This window comes from Corella eumyota, chromosome 6 (assembly GCF_963082875.1).
Source record: "Corella eumyota chromosome 6, kaCorEumy4.1, whole genome shotgun sequence".
Classification (NCBI taxonomy): Eukaryota; Metazoa; Chordata; class Ascidiacea; order Phlebobranchia; family Corellidae; genus Corella; species Corella eumyota.
The window spans coordinates 11281116-11295340 of NC_137495.1; the positions used below are offsets into that span (position 1 = coordinate 11281116).

At 29.2% G+C, this 14225-nt stretch overlaps 5 non-coding genes across 5 annotated transcripts; 3 read left to right on the forward strand and 2 right to left on the reverse strand.

Moving 5' to 3' along the window:
• Positions 1–2211: 2211 nt before the first annotated feature.
• On the forward strand, positions 2212–2294 carry Trnal-uaa (transfer RNA leucine (anticodon UAA)). Its single transcript has one exon. It is a non-coding gene; the product is annotated as a tRNA-Leu (tRNA).
• Positions 2295–5684: 3390 nt separating this feature from the next.
• Positions 5685–5756, reverse strand: Trnat-cgu (transfer RNA threonine (anticodon CGU)). The gene has a single exon. It is a non-coding gene; the product is annotated as a tRNA-Thr (tRNA).
• Positions 5757–8845: 3089 nt separating this feature from the next.
• Trnal-uaa (transfer RNA leucine (anticodon UAA)) lies at positions 8846–8920 on the forward strand. The gene has a single exon. It is a non-coding gene; the product is annotated as a tRNA-Leu (tRNA).
• A 1287-nt stretch (positions 8921–10207) lies between these two features.
• On the reverse strand, positions 10208–10280 carry Trnar-acg (transfer RNA arginine (anticodon ACG)). Its single transcript has one exon. It is a non-coding gene; the product is annotated as a tRNA-Arg (tRNA).
• Positions 10281–13687: 3407 nt separating this feature from the next.
• On the forward strand, positions 13688–13761 carry Trnan-guu (transfer RNA asparagine (anticodon GUU)). The gene has a single exon. It is a non-coding gene; the product is annotated as a tRNA-Asn (tRNA).
• The last annotated feature ends 464 nt before the right edge of the window (positions 13762–14225 follow it).

Genomic DNA, 14225 nt, shown 5'->3' on the forward strand with positions numbered 1-14225 from the left:
ATGATATTTACGAACTATTGCCATTGCATCTTGAAACCTGCGATGCATGTCGCAGGGACCACCAGAAAACGAAGGTTGTAAAATAACAGGCCTACCCAGCCCTAGCGTACTTTCTTTGTGAACATAGTGTGAAGGTACGGCATCACAAAGATTTGATTATAATTCCGCACGAATTTTTTTTTGATTATTGCGAATGTAAAATAGACGTTGATTTTCAACAGTTGCAAACGCAACGCAGCAATATTCTTAAGAAGGAGAAGGTGACTGTCGTATACGCTGTTGATGATAACAATAAAATTCTCTTGCAACGACTCTTTTTTTGTAGCAGTTTTGGTTGTTGGGTTTATAAGTGCAATTGTTCTAAATTTTCTGTTTGTTTTTCCTTTAAATTAATTTAGGTCCTTAATAGTTTAAATTTTAGTTGTTGTTCCAAATTAGGTTGTTGTTGCGGTTGTTGTTGTGGTTGATGTTGTGGTAATTCTAAAACGTTGTAATAATTACTAAATAGAATTATGTTTTTTTGTTGCTAACATAAAAATGTAAAAAACGATAATAAAAAATATTATCTTGTGAGTAGTAACCAAAATAGGCTCAAAATCAAGCCACGATAAAGCGAATAATTTTTCTTACCAAATTCGAATATTGGGCCCATCTCATTAGGCAAAGGAACCAGCTGGTTTAAATCAGCGTCATCGTTGTACGGGTTAAACAGCGGCTCAATTTGAGATGGAACTGCAGCTATTAAAAACAGTTAAAAATATAAAACATTGTTTGGTTTAGGAACAAAACACATTACAATTTATACATACAGCAAACAGCTTCTGTTAGCTCGTCCAGTTCCACCTCAACTTGGCCGCCGCCGGTTAAAAAAACCTCACGACGATGACGCGATTTTTTTGGCATCCGCCTTTATATTTTTTTTTTTTTTTGGCATCCGCCTTTATATTTTTCCAGCACAGCTGAAGCTGGCTTACACTCCTCCGCTCAGATAAAGCAGAAAAGTTGTAGACGGATGCCAAATCATTCCAGGCTGATTCCTTTGCCTTAGCTGAAACCTTTCCAGTTTCTTTGCTTTCAATTCTACTTTTTATCCCGTTGTTGTTTAGGCATTCAAGTAATAAACTTTTGTCACATTTGGAAAAGTTTTTTCCTCTTTTTTTATTTATTTTAGGGTCCATGTTTCAAGTTTTTTTGTCGTTAAATTTATTATAAAAAACTAAATTTGACGACAAAATTTGGTTACTAGGCAAGCCCGCCGTTTCGCTTAAACAGTCTCATTGTTTACGTCAATTTGTTTGTTCGTCACAAGCGCGTCATAAAGAAATTACATAAATATTTTAATTGTTGATATTTTTAATCCAGGATTAACGTTAATCGCCGGATTAGTTAATCCGGCGATTAAAAATTTCTGCATACCGATTAAATTTAATCCTGATTTTCGTTAATCGGGGGATTAGCTAATCCTGGATTAGCGTTAATCGCCGATTAAGTTAATCGCACTTTCTGCATTCGACCCTAAGTGTAGTTTCTTTACAGTTGTAATTGCTGTTGTTCTTTTGACCGTTTCTAACAACCAACAACTAACTTTGTTTCTATTTGAATAAGGTATATATGCTATTTGTATAATTTTTAAAAACAGAAAATTTTAATCAAACGAATCTTAATAGTTGACTAACAATTAATAAAGTTAAAAGAACAAAGGCATTTTGTTCGTATTTTTAATTTCTTAAACGTTGCAAATATTTGTTGCAATTTTTACGTTAATTATGTTTGTTAATAAAGTGATTTAAAATAATATTTGTCACAATTACAAAAATAATTATGGTTACCTAATTAAAGACTGTTATTTCATTGAAGAAAAGAATTACTTGCCCATTTAAAATTTATTTTATTGCTGTAACAGGTTTTGCAATATAATAACAGTTTTATATATCTAATCGTGTTATTTAAATAAAATGCATGTTAAAAGCATTACAAAATGACATTTCCTACTTTAAAATGATCCCCCAAAAAGTTTAGAATCCCCGAGGAAATAGTAGGGCGCAAAGTACGCACAAAGTTCGCTACGCAAACACCTTGTTTAAACCAACCAAAAAAAATTGACTTGAAATCAAAGTTTTCGAAAGATAATAAGGCACAAGGCTTCCAATCACAATTGGTGGCTTACTTTAAATTTATGTTTATTAGCATTTTAACAACGCTTTTTCACTTATTGGGTTGGCCGAGTGGTTAAGGCGTTGGACTTAAGTTCCAATGGGCGAATGTCCGCGTGGGTTCGAACCCCACACCCAGTAGTTTCATTTTAACTTGATTTATTTAAAAAAATGACAATTGCTTCGAAATCGTTTAAACCTTTTTTTCTAAAAAAAAATTACATAGTAAATTAAAATATAACCCTTATAATAACTAGACGAAATTTCAGCAAAGGAACACGTATCGATGTCGTAAAATACAACCAAACTAAATTTAAAAGCAAAATATTGATCTTATTTTTTTTTATTAATCAAGCATAATTGACAATAAAATACCTAATTTTATACCCAAAGTAAAAATCATGAACCTTTACCACCTTAAGTAAAATGTTTTCGTTAATTTGAGCAATTGCTTGAACAAATAAAACGCTGTAAAAGACTCTTGTAGGGAGTGAGGTCAAGAAAATTTTAATCCCAAAAAGTATCGACTGAAACTGTGCTCTTTGGTCTGATGACAATGTTGACGGTAATAATTCTTGCTAGTAAGCATTTGCAAGTTTTATTGCAAAGCGGACCAATACCGATCAAAGCAACCCCCATTCAGACTATGCAATATAAGGATGTTTATTCTAGGCACCTCCTTGTTTGTTATCGCAAAACCAATCACTTACCGAGTTGGAAAATTGGCTTATGGTCTATCTGAGAATATCCCTAGTTAAAAATTATTTTCAAAAAAAGAATACTTGCCTTTTGTGTATGAAAATAAAATTTCTTGTTTAAAAACAACACCTTGACTTATTCAGCTTCTTATTTTTTAAGTTTTTTACAATTAAACAACAACTAGAAATATAAGACGTCTTATAATACACATGACTTTGTCTCGCTGCGATTCAATTTTATCGTTATTAATTGGGTTTTTAAAGAACAAAGCAAACTTATTAACCCAACGAGTAAGTTTTACGATTTTGTACAGTATGCAATAAAAACGCTTCAAATAGTGTATAAAAAAGTTATATGTGATTTTTTTATTATATACATTTCCTACTCTTTATTGCCACTTTTTTATTATTAACGAAGCCCAGTCACAACTTTAACCTAATCCAATTGTTTATTTTTGATTTATTAATTTTAAAATTATTTTAAAAAAATTAGGCAAGGGTCACCCTTTCCTATGCAAAGGGGTACAACTTTTTTGCCCTTTTATATAACGTCACAATGCCATTGTGAAATGAAATCGACTTTATCAATTGCATCGTGTGATTCAATTAGCAACCGTAACTCTCTATGTGATAAAAAGTGAACAAATAAATATGTCTGAAGCATAAATAAGTGTTTCACGTACTTAAAGTAGGAAAAATTTTGCTAAATAAAATTCGAGCACGCAAGGACTCGAACCTGGAATCTTCTGCTCCGTAGGTAAACGCGTTATCCATTTCGCTACGCACCCGTAATGTCCAATTTGATAAATAATGTTTTCTTAATCAGAATATAAAATAATGTTTTAAATAAATAATGTTTTCTTAATCAGTCCAAACAAAAAAAAATGCTAAGTCTGTCCAAACAAAAAAAAAATGGGCATGCTCCCCCCCAGAAACTTTTTGAATTATTCGCTGTAAACACGCCATTTTTACATTTAATAGTTAATTGTTTAAAATAAAGGCCCTTTCACACGGCGTACGCAAAATTTATTTATTATTGTCTTTTTCCTATATAATTTAAAACGTATTTTGTATATTTCAAATTCTCATTTTAATAGAGCTTAAATTGACTCAATAAAAAGCAAAGTAGCATAACAGATTTATTTTATTATAAGCGTCTATTAAGTTTAAAACTAAAAACGTTGGGGAAATAATGGTGCAAGTTATGTAACAACAGACAATACATTTTAACGAAAAAAATTATAAACAATTTATTAATTTTCTTGTTCATCTTGTCAGCTCTTCTATGAAATAACACGATATATCATTTAGCATTGTAATTAAGACACAACAGATTATAAAGTTTTTGTTAATAATCTATTTAACTTTTCTTTCGAATAAATATTCTTTCACCTTTACACACTTAAATCTCTCCCTCCTCCTTTCTTTAGCCATTTTTTCTCTTCTCTATACAATCACAACATCACCCCATGTATATGTTGTTGTCCTACTCTTATTGTTCAAGTGTTTGTGTAATGTACATAACTATTCATAAATAGCCTATGTTTGCAATAAAATTAGGCAACCTTACTTTTGTTGTGTATTCCACCAACACAGTTTTAATATTAAACAGACTGACAAAAGTGTATTTAATGACTGTTGTACTTACCAAATGCTTCTGCAAAATGATGTCGAACTAAGCTATTAGCTGCAAATAACCAAAATATTTCTCGATTACAAAAGTTTGCTGTTTAATTAACTTCTTGCATACCAATATAGGCATATCACAAAATGTCAGCGGTTCGATAAAGTTAGTTAGAATTTGCCCTTTTTCAACAGTTTGTAGAAACTCTACAGAAAGCAAATAAAAAAATTTTGCGCTTTTGTTGAAAAATATGGTAACTTTAATTTTATTTTTTTTGTTTCATCAATAATTTACTTAATACGCTTTGATGTGTTTACATTCAAGTTACTTTTAATAACTTGCATTTATTTTCGTTATTTTAAACCCTGCGTCAGAATTACTGTGACAACCATTTAATAGGGCATTCTTTTTTTAAACAAAAAATCATAGCAGCTTTTCAAAGTCAAATGGTAAATTTATATTTTATGTGCTATTTTTGCCTTTTTCTTTTAAAAAACACAGTTAAAATAAGTTATTTTTTAAAAACTATGTTATTATTTACCTAATAAGATATTGGAAATTAGGTTGTCATTATAGTTGATTGGTATGTAACTTATTTAAAATAAATCCACATAAATTTACTTTAATTTTTATAAAAAAAAATTATTGATGTTGAATTAATACGAAATTTTTATTTATGTGCTGACAAGCTTTAACTTTCTTTTTTCGATGTTAAAAGTATATCGAATGCTTTTAATTATAACTTGTTAAAGTATATCAAATGCTTTTAATTATAACTATAAATTTGCAGTTTATATTTAACATTTCTTGTCGCATAAAAATTTATCTGTTTTTTTTCTGGTATTGATTCATATTTTACCAAACAAACATGGATTTGGACTTCAAAGTAAATTTAGTGTTCATTTTTTTTTAAATAGTCGGAATCTCATATTCTTGTACACAACCAATCATTAAGAACAATCAAAATTATTAAATTTGCTACTTGTGCAAAAACATTGCACAGAATATTAAGAAAAAAGTACAAAAAACTATTTAAATTTAGTCGACTTTTTTTACATTCGCGAGATAGAATAAGGCCTAATTTAACATAAACGTCATGATAGGTTTACAAATCTTCGTGGTATTTAAAATTTAACGTATTATTTTAAAGTAATCAGAATAAATTATTTTTAAAATTAACTACCAACTTCATTATAGTAAAATAATAATAGGCGTTACTGGGGATTGAACCCAGGATCTCCTGTTTACGAGACAGACGCTTTACCACTAAGCTATAACGCCTCGTTAACTAAAAAATTAAAACACTGATTTGATTTAAAAGTTTTTTTAAACAAGTTAAAATTTGTTATTACTAATTATGCAATAATGTCTGGTAATGTTCAGGCAAGTGGTGGGCAATATAAGGTAGTTTTGAAAATACATTGACCTTTAAGATTTTTTCTGCAATCTAGTCCACCATCTAGCAAGATTTGTTAAACGTTGTCTTTTAAAAATGATAAAGGTGTACTTTCCAAGTTTTTTATAGCCAAAAGTAGTTTATCAACCTTTAAGATTAATGGAAAAAATACAGATTCTTTTCTTTCCATTAAATCAATCATCTGATTTTAAATTTATAAAATTATTTTCGTCTTTTAAAAATGTTCAAAAGAAGCTGGTGATACACATGTTTACGTTTGTAAAACTGTTTTAATATATTTATATCGAAAAGGGGATTTCCCATACAATTATTGTTTTTTTTTAAAAAACGCACTAATTGTGTCAAAGTAATTTTAAATTCATCATCACAACAAGCAAAATTACTTACAACTAGATTTATTTGATAAATAAAATACGATTTAAAATCATTTGATCAATTTTAAAATTAATCTCTATGAATAAATAAAGATAATCATAAACATTAATTAAGATTATCAACTAAATTATTAAATCAAATGTTATGTATTTAATTATTCGAGTCCAGCTATGGTCAAATATATAATCGTCTTTTTTTTACAATTTTGCTTTGCAAGTTTGATAGAAATGTCGCAAATCAGTCGTTTCTGTGTCGCAATCATTGGCGCGTTTAGCTCTTTTACCAAAAGGTTGGAGGTTTGAGCCAGCCCAAGAACGAAACTAGTTTTTTCTCATTTTTATTAATATTATAATTTTGCTTTGCAAATTTAATAGAAGTGTCGCGAATTAGTCGTATTTGTGTCGCAATAGATCGAAAGGTTGGTTGTTTGAGTCCACCCAAGGTCAAATCTATTTTGTTACATTTTTATTATTATAATTTTAATCTTCAGATTCAATCCAAGTGTAACATATATCAGTTGTTGTTGTGTTGTTGTTGTGTTGCAATGGTTGGCGCATTTGGCTATTAACCGAAAGGCCAACCCAGGATAAAAATAGTTTTCTTTATATTTAAAACTTTTCCTTCGCAAATTTGTTTAAAACTCTTTTCACGTGGAACCTCTAACTTCGTTTTTCTGGAATTAAACCATTATTTTACCGATTCATTTTAGCTTTTTATTAAAGGCAAATGTTTGTTTTAAAGACGAAGGGCAATTTCGTTCTACTGAACAGACAGAATTTTATATTCTTGTAAACAACCGACAACTAAAGGCGGATATTAAAACATTTTAAAAATTTAAAAAAAGTTTTTTTATGAAGGTACTGTCCAACGATATCCACCGAACAACGTTACTTATTTTTATGTGGAAAAACAGCCAACGTAATTTAATCAAATTATTTAAAGTTGTATTAAAACATAAAATAATGCGTTGGGCATGAGTCGAACCTGCGCGGGCAGAGCCTCAAAGAACTCAAACCTGTAGCCTCGGCCACGACAACTCTAATGTTCCATTCTCGAAGCACCTCGCGTGATTTCAATTAGTTAATTAAATTCGTATTTAAACTAAAATAAAATAATGTTGGTTTTAAAACTGAAATAAAAATGCGTTATCGGCTGGACTCGAACCTTCGCGGGCAGAGCCTAAAAGAAATCAAGTCTAAAATAAGTTTTTTTCCCCGAGCAGCTAGCGCGATTTTAATTAATTATTTAAATTTGAACTAAAACTAAATAAAAAAATTCGTTGTCGGCAGGATTCGAATATGTGCGGACAGCGCCTAAAAGATTGTAAGTCTATGGCCTCGGCCACGACAACTTTTTTGTTTACTTTTCAAGGCAACTTTAATTTCTAAAATTGTATTTATTTAATTTTTAATTAAAAAATGCAAAAAAAATGCGTTTTCGGCAGGATTCGAACTTGTGCCTGCAGAGCTGAATAGTTTCCTTTTTTATAGCCTTAACCAATCGGTCACGACAACTCTTGCTTTTCCTTCTTGAGGCAGCTAGCGTGATTTTATTCAATTATTTAAATGCTCATCCCATGGCATTGTAATTTTTTCATGGTTTTTGTGTTTTAATTATTTTTATTGGTTAAGTGTAGATTTTGGTCCCAATAAGCTAGGTATTTACAGTAATGTGTGTAAATATGCTAAGTGTAGTTTCTTTACAGTTATAATTGCTGTTATTCTTTTGACCGTTTCTAACAACCAACTTTGTTCCTATTTGAATAAGGTATATATGCTATTTGTATAATTTTTAAAAACAGAATTTTATAAAATTTTGCTGAACAAATTGTCAAATTTTAATCAAACGAATGTTAAATTTTAACATTTTTTATCGAATTTTAATCAAACCAATCTTATTTGTGGACTAACAATTAATAAAGTTAAAAGAAAAAAGGCATATTGTTCGTATTTTTAATTTTTTAAACGTAAGCCGATAGATATTCTTTATTACAACTCAAGTTGTAGGATCACGTCTGTAAAACTACATATATGTTTAATAAATAAGCAAAAGTGATAAAAATTCGAATTGCTGGTTGTGGGTAAATGGCCAGCTGCAAATATTTGTTGCAACTTTTACGTTAATTTACTTTTGTTAATAAAGTGATTTAAAATAATTTTTGTCGCAATTACAAAAATAATTATGGTTACTAAATTAAAGACTGTTATTGCATTTCATTAAAGAAAAGAATTACTTGCCCATTTAAAATTTATTTTATTGCTGTAACAGGTTTTGCAATATAATAACAGTTTTATATATCTAATCGTGTTATTTAAATAAAATGCATGTTAAAGGCAATACAAAATGACATTTCCTACTTTAAAATGAACCACCCCAAAAAAGTTTAGAATACCCGAGGAAATAGTAGGACGCAAAGTACGCACAAAGTTCGCTACGCAAACACCTTGTTTAAACCAACCAAAAAAAATTGACTTAAAATCAAAGTTTCGAAAGACAATAAGGCATAAGGCTGCCAATCACAATTGGTGGCTTACTTAAGATTTATGTTTATTAGCATCTTAACAAGGCTTTCGCACTTACTGGGTTGGCCGAGTGGTTAAGGCGTTGGACTTAAGTTCGAATGTCCGCGTGGGTTCGAACCCCACACCCAGTAATTTCATTTTAACTTGATTTATTTTAAAAAAAATGACATTTGGTTTAAAACCGTTTAAACCTTTTTTTTATAAAAAAAACTTACAGAGTAAATTAAAATATAACCTTTATAATAACTAGACTAAATTTCAGCAAACAAACACGCATCGATGTCGTATAATATAATCAAACTAAATTTAAAAGCAAAATATTTATCTTATTTTTTATTAATCAAGCAAATATTTAAGCATAATTGACAATAAAATACCTAATTTTATACCCAAAGTAAAAATCATGAACCTTTACCACTTTAAGTAAAATGTTTTTGATATTTTGAGCATTTGCTTGAACAAATAAACGCTGTAAAAGACTCTTGTAGGGAGTGAGGTCAAGAAAATTTTAATCCTAAAAAGTATCGACTGAAACTGTGCTCCTTGGTCTGGTGACAATGTTGACGGTAATAAATCTTGCTAGTAAGCATTTGCAAGTTTTATTGCAAAGCGTTGCAAAACCGATTAACGCTACCACTATTCAGACTTTGCAATATAAGGATGTTTTATCTAGGCACCTCCTTGTTTGTTATCACAAAACCAATCACTTACCGAATTGGAAAATTGGCTTCTTATGTTCTATCGGAGAATATCCCTAGTTAAAAATTATTTTCAGAAAAAGAATACTTACTTTTTGTGTATGAAAATTAAATTTGTTGTTTAAAAACTACATCTTGACTTATTCAGCTTCTCATTTTTTAAGTTTTTTTACAATTAAACAACAACTAGAAATATAAGACGTCTTATAATACACATGGCTTTGTTTCGCTGCGATGCAATTTTATCGTTATTAATCGTGTTTTTAAAAAACAAAGCAAACTTATTAACCCAACGAGTATGTTTTACGATTTTGTACAGTATGCAATAAAACCGCTTCAAATAGCGTATAAAAAAATTATATGTAATTTTTTTATTACATACATTTCCTACTCTTTATTGCCACTTTTTTATTATTCACGAAGCCCAATCACTACTTTAACCTAATCCAATTGTTTATTTTTGTTTTATTAATTGTAAAATGATTTAAAAAAAATTAGGCAAGGGTCACCCTTTCCTATGCAAAAAGGTACAAATTTTTTGCCCTTTTATTCAACGTCACAATGCCATTGTGAAATGAAACCGACTTTATCAATTACATCGTGTGATTCAATTAGCAACCGTAACTCTGTGTGTGATGAAAAGTGAACAAATAAATATGTCTTAAGCATAAATAAGTATTTCACGTACTTAAAGTAGGAAAAATTTTGCTAAATAAAATACGAGTGCGCCAGGACTCGAACCTGGAATCTTCTGCTCCGTAGGCAGACGCGTTATCCATTGTGCCACGCACCCGCAATGTCAAATTTGATAAATAATGTTAAGTCTGTCCAAACAAAAAACGAAATAATGGGCATGCTTCCCCAGAAACTTTTTGAATTTATTTGCTGTAAACACGCTATTTTTAGATTTAATAGTTAATTGTTTAAAATAAAGGCCCTTTCACACGGCGTACGCAAAATTTATTTATTATTGTCTATTTCCTATATAATTTAAAACGTATTTTGTATATTTCAAATTCTCATTTTAATAGAGCTTGAATTGACACAATAAAAAGCAAAGTAGCATAACAGATTTATTTTATTATAAGCGTCTATTAAGTTTAAAACTAAAAACTTTGGGGAAATAATGGTGCAAGTTATGTAACAACTGACAATAGATTTCAACGAAAAAATTTATAAACAATTTATTAATTTTCTTGTTCATCTTGTCAGCTCTTCTATAAAATAACACGATATATTATTAAGCATTGTAATTAAGACACCTCAGATTATAAAGTTTTTGTTGATAATCTATTTAACTTTTCTTTCGAATAAATATTCTTTTACCTCTACATACTTAAATCTCCACCACCCCCCTCCCTCCTCTTTTTCCTAGCCATCCTTTCTCTTCTCTATACAATCACAACATCACCCCATGTTTATGTTGTTGTCCTACTCTTATTGTTCAAGTGTTTGTGTAATGTACATAAACAGCCTAAGTTTGCAATAAAAATAGGCAACCTTACTTTTGTTAGTGTATTCCATCAACACAGTTTTAATATTAAACAGACAGACAGAAAAGTGTATTTAATGACTGTTGCACTTACCCAATGCTTCTGCAAAATGATGTCGAACTAAGCTATTAGCTGCAAATAACTAAAATATTCCTCGATTACAAAAGTTTAATTAACTTCTTGCATACCAAAATATGCACATCACAAAATGTCAGCGGTTCGATAAAGTTAGTTAGAATTTGCCCTTTTTTAACACTTTGTAGAAACTCTACAGGAAGCAAATAATAAAATTTTGCGCTTTTGTTGAAAAATATGGTAACTTTAATTTTATTTTTTTTGTTTCATTAATAATTTACTTAATTTTTTGATGTGTTTACATTTAAGTTACTTTTAATTACTTGCATTTATTTTCGTTATTTTAAACCCTGCGTCAGAATTACTGTGACAACCATTTAATAGGGCATTCTTTTTTTTAACAAAAAACCATAGCAGCTTTTTAAAGTCAAATGGTAAATTTATATTTTAAGTGCTATTTTTGCTTTTTTCTTTTAAAAAACACAGCTAAAATAAGTTTTTTTTTAAGATATTAGAAATTAAGTTGTCATTAAGGTTGATTGGTATGTAACTTATTTAAAATAAATTCACATAAACTTACTTTAATTTTAATAAAAAAAATATTTGATGTTGATTTAATACGAAATTTTATGTGCTAACAAGCTTTGACTTTCTTTTTTCGATGTCAAAAGTATATCGAATGCTTTTAATTATAACTTGTTTATGAAATTTGCAGTTTATATTTAACATTTCTTGTCGCACAAAAATTTATCTGTTTTTTTTCTGGTATTGATTCATATTTTAATCTAGTCATTTACGCTTCATATTAAGTGCATATACTTAAATTAAACCTGGCAATTTAGTTTTACTAAACGGACGCCACCAAACAAACATGGATTTGGACTTCAAAGTAAATTTAGTGTTAATTTTTTTTAAATAGTCGGAATCTCATATTCTTGTACACAACCAATCATTAAGAACAATCAAAATTATTAAATTTGCTACTTGTGCAAAAACATTGCACAGAATATCAAAAAAAATAATAAAATTTAGTCGACTTTTTTATATTCGCGAGTTAGAATTTGCATAAGCTGTTAATTACAGTCGGAAGATAAACAATAGCCTAATTTAACATAAACGTCATGATAGGTTTACAAATCTTCGTGGTGTTTAAAGTTTAACGTATTATTTTAAAGTAATCAGAAAAATTTTTTTTTAAAATAACAACCAACTTCATGATAGTAAAATAATATTAGGCGTTTCTGGAGATTGAACCCAGGATCTCCTGTTTACGAGACAGAAGCTTTACCACTAAGCTATGAAGCCTTGGTGACTAAATAAATAAAATACTGATTCGATTCAAAAGTGTTTTTAAACAATTTAAATTTTGTTATTACTAATTATGCAATCCTGTCTGGTAATGTTCAGGCAAGTGGTGGGCAATATAAGGGAGTTTTGAAAAAAACACAGACCTTTAAGATTTTTTCTGCAATTTAGTCCACCATCTAGCAAAAAAAGTAGTTTATCAACCTTTAAGATTAATGGAAAAATACAGATTCTTTAACTTCCATTAAATCAATCATCTGATTTTGGATTTATAAAATTATTTTTGTCTTTTAAAGATGTTTAAAAGAAGCTGGTAATGCACATGTTTACGTTTGTAAAACTGTTTTAATATATTTATATTGAAAAGGGTGATATCCCATACAATTATTTTTTTTTTAAAACGCAATAATTGTGTCAAAGTAATTTTAAATTCATCATCACAACAAGCAAAAATACTTACAACTAGATTTATTTGATAAATAAAATACGATTTAAAATAATTTCATCATTTTTGAAATTAATCTCTATTAATAAATAAAGATAATCATAAACATAAATTAATTATGATTATTAACTAAATTATTAAATCAAATTTTATGTATTTAATTATTAGATAAATGTTTATCATTATTATTTTCTTTTTAATTTAAAAGATTGCGGTTCGAGTCCACCTAGGGTCAAATATATAATCGCCTTTTTTACAATTTTGCTTTGCAAATTTGATAGAAATGTCGCAAATCAGTCGTTTCTGTGTCCCAATCATTGGCGCGTTTAGCTCTTTAACCGAAAAGTTGGAGGTTCGACCCCCCCCCCCCAAGAACGAAACTAGTTTTTTCTCATTTTTATTATTATAATTTTGCTTTGCAAATTTAACAGAAGTGTCGCGAATTAGTCGTATTTGTGTCGCAATAGATTGGCGCGTTTTGCTGTTAACCGCAAGGTTGAAGGTTCGGGCCCATTTATGAACAAAATATATAATTACATTTTAATTGTATTAATTTTGCTTTGCAAATTTAAACAAAGTGGGCGAAATAATTGTCTCTGTCGCGCAATCGGTTAGGGCGTTCAGCTGTTAGGAGAAAGTTTGAAGGTTTAAGTCCACCAAGGGCCAAATTTATTTTGTTACATTTTTTTATTATAATTTTGATCTCTAAATTTAGACCAAGTGTGCCAAAAAATGTCGTCTCTATGGCGCAATCACTTGCGAGTTCGTCTGTTAACCGAAAGGTCGGTTGTTCGAGTCCACCCAAGGTCAATTATATTTTGTTACATTTTTATTATTATAATTTTAATCTTTAGATTCAATTCAACTGTAGCAATGAATGTCGTCTCTGTGGCGCAATCGGTTAGCGCGTTCGGCTGTTAACCGAAAGGTTGGTGGTTCAAGCCTACCCAGGGACGATTTTTTGTTTGCTTCATTTTTATTACTATAATAATGTTTTGCAAATTTCATTAAAATGTCGCGAATCAGTTGTTGTTGTGTTGCAATCGTTGGCGCATTTGGCTATTAACTATTAACTTCCATTAAATCAATCATCTGATTTTGAATTTATAAAATTATTTCCGTTTTTTAAAGATGTTAAAAAAAAGCTGGTGATGCACATGTTAACGTTTGTAAAACTGTTTTAATATATTTATATTAAAAAGGGTGATATCCCATACAATTATTTTTTTTTAAAGAACGCAATAATTGTGTCAAAGTAATTTGAAAATCATTATTACAACAAGCAAAAATACTTACAACTGGATTTATTTGATAAATAAAATACGATTTAAAATCATTTGATCATTTTTAAAATTAATTTCTATTAATAAATAAAGATAATCATAAACATAAATTAATTAAGATTATCAACTAAATTATT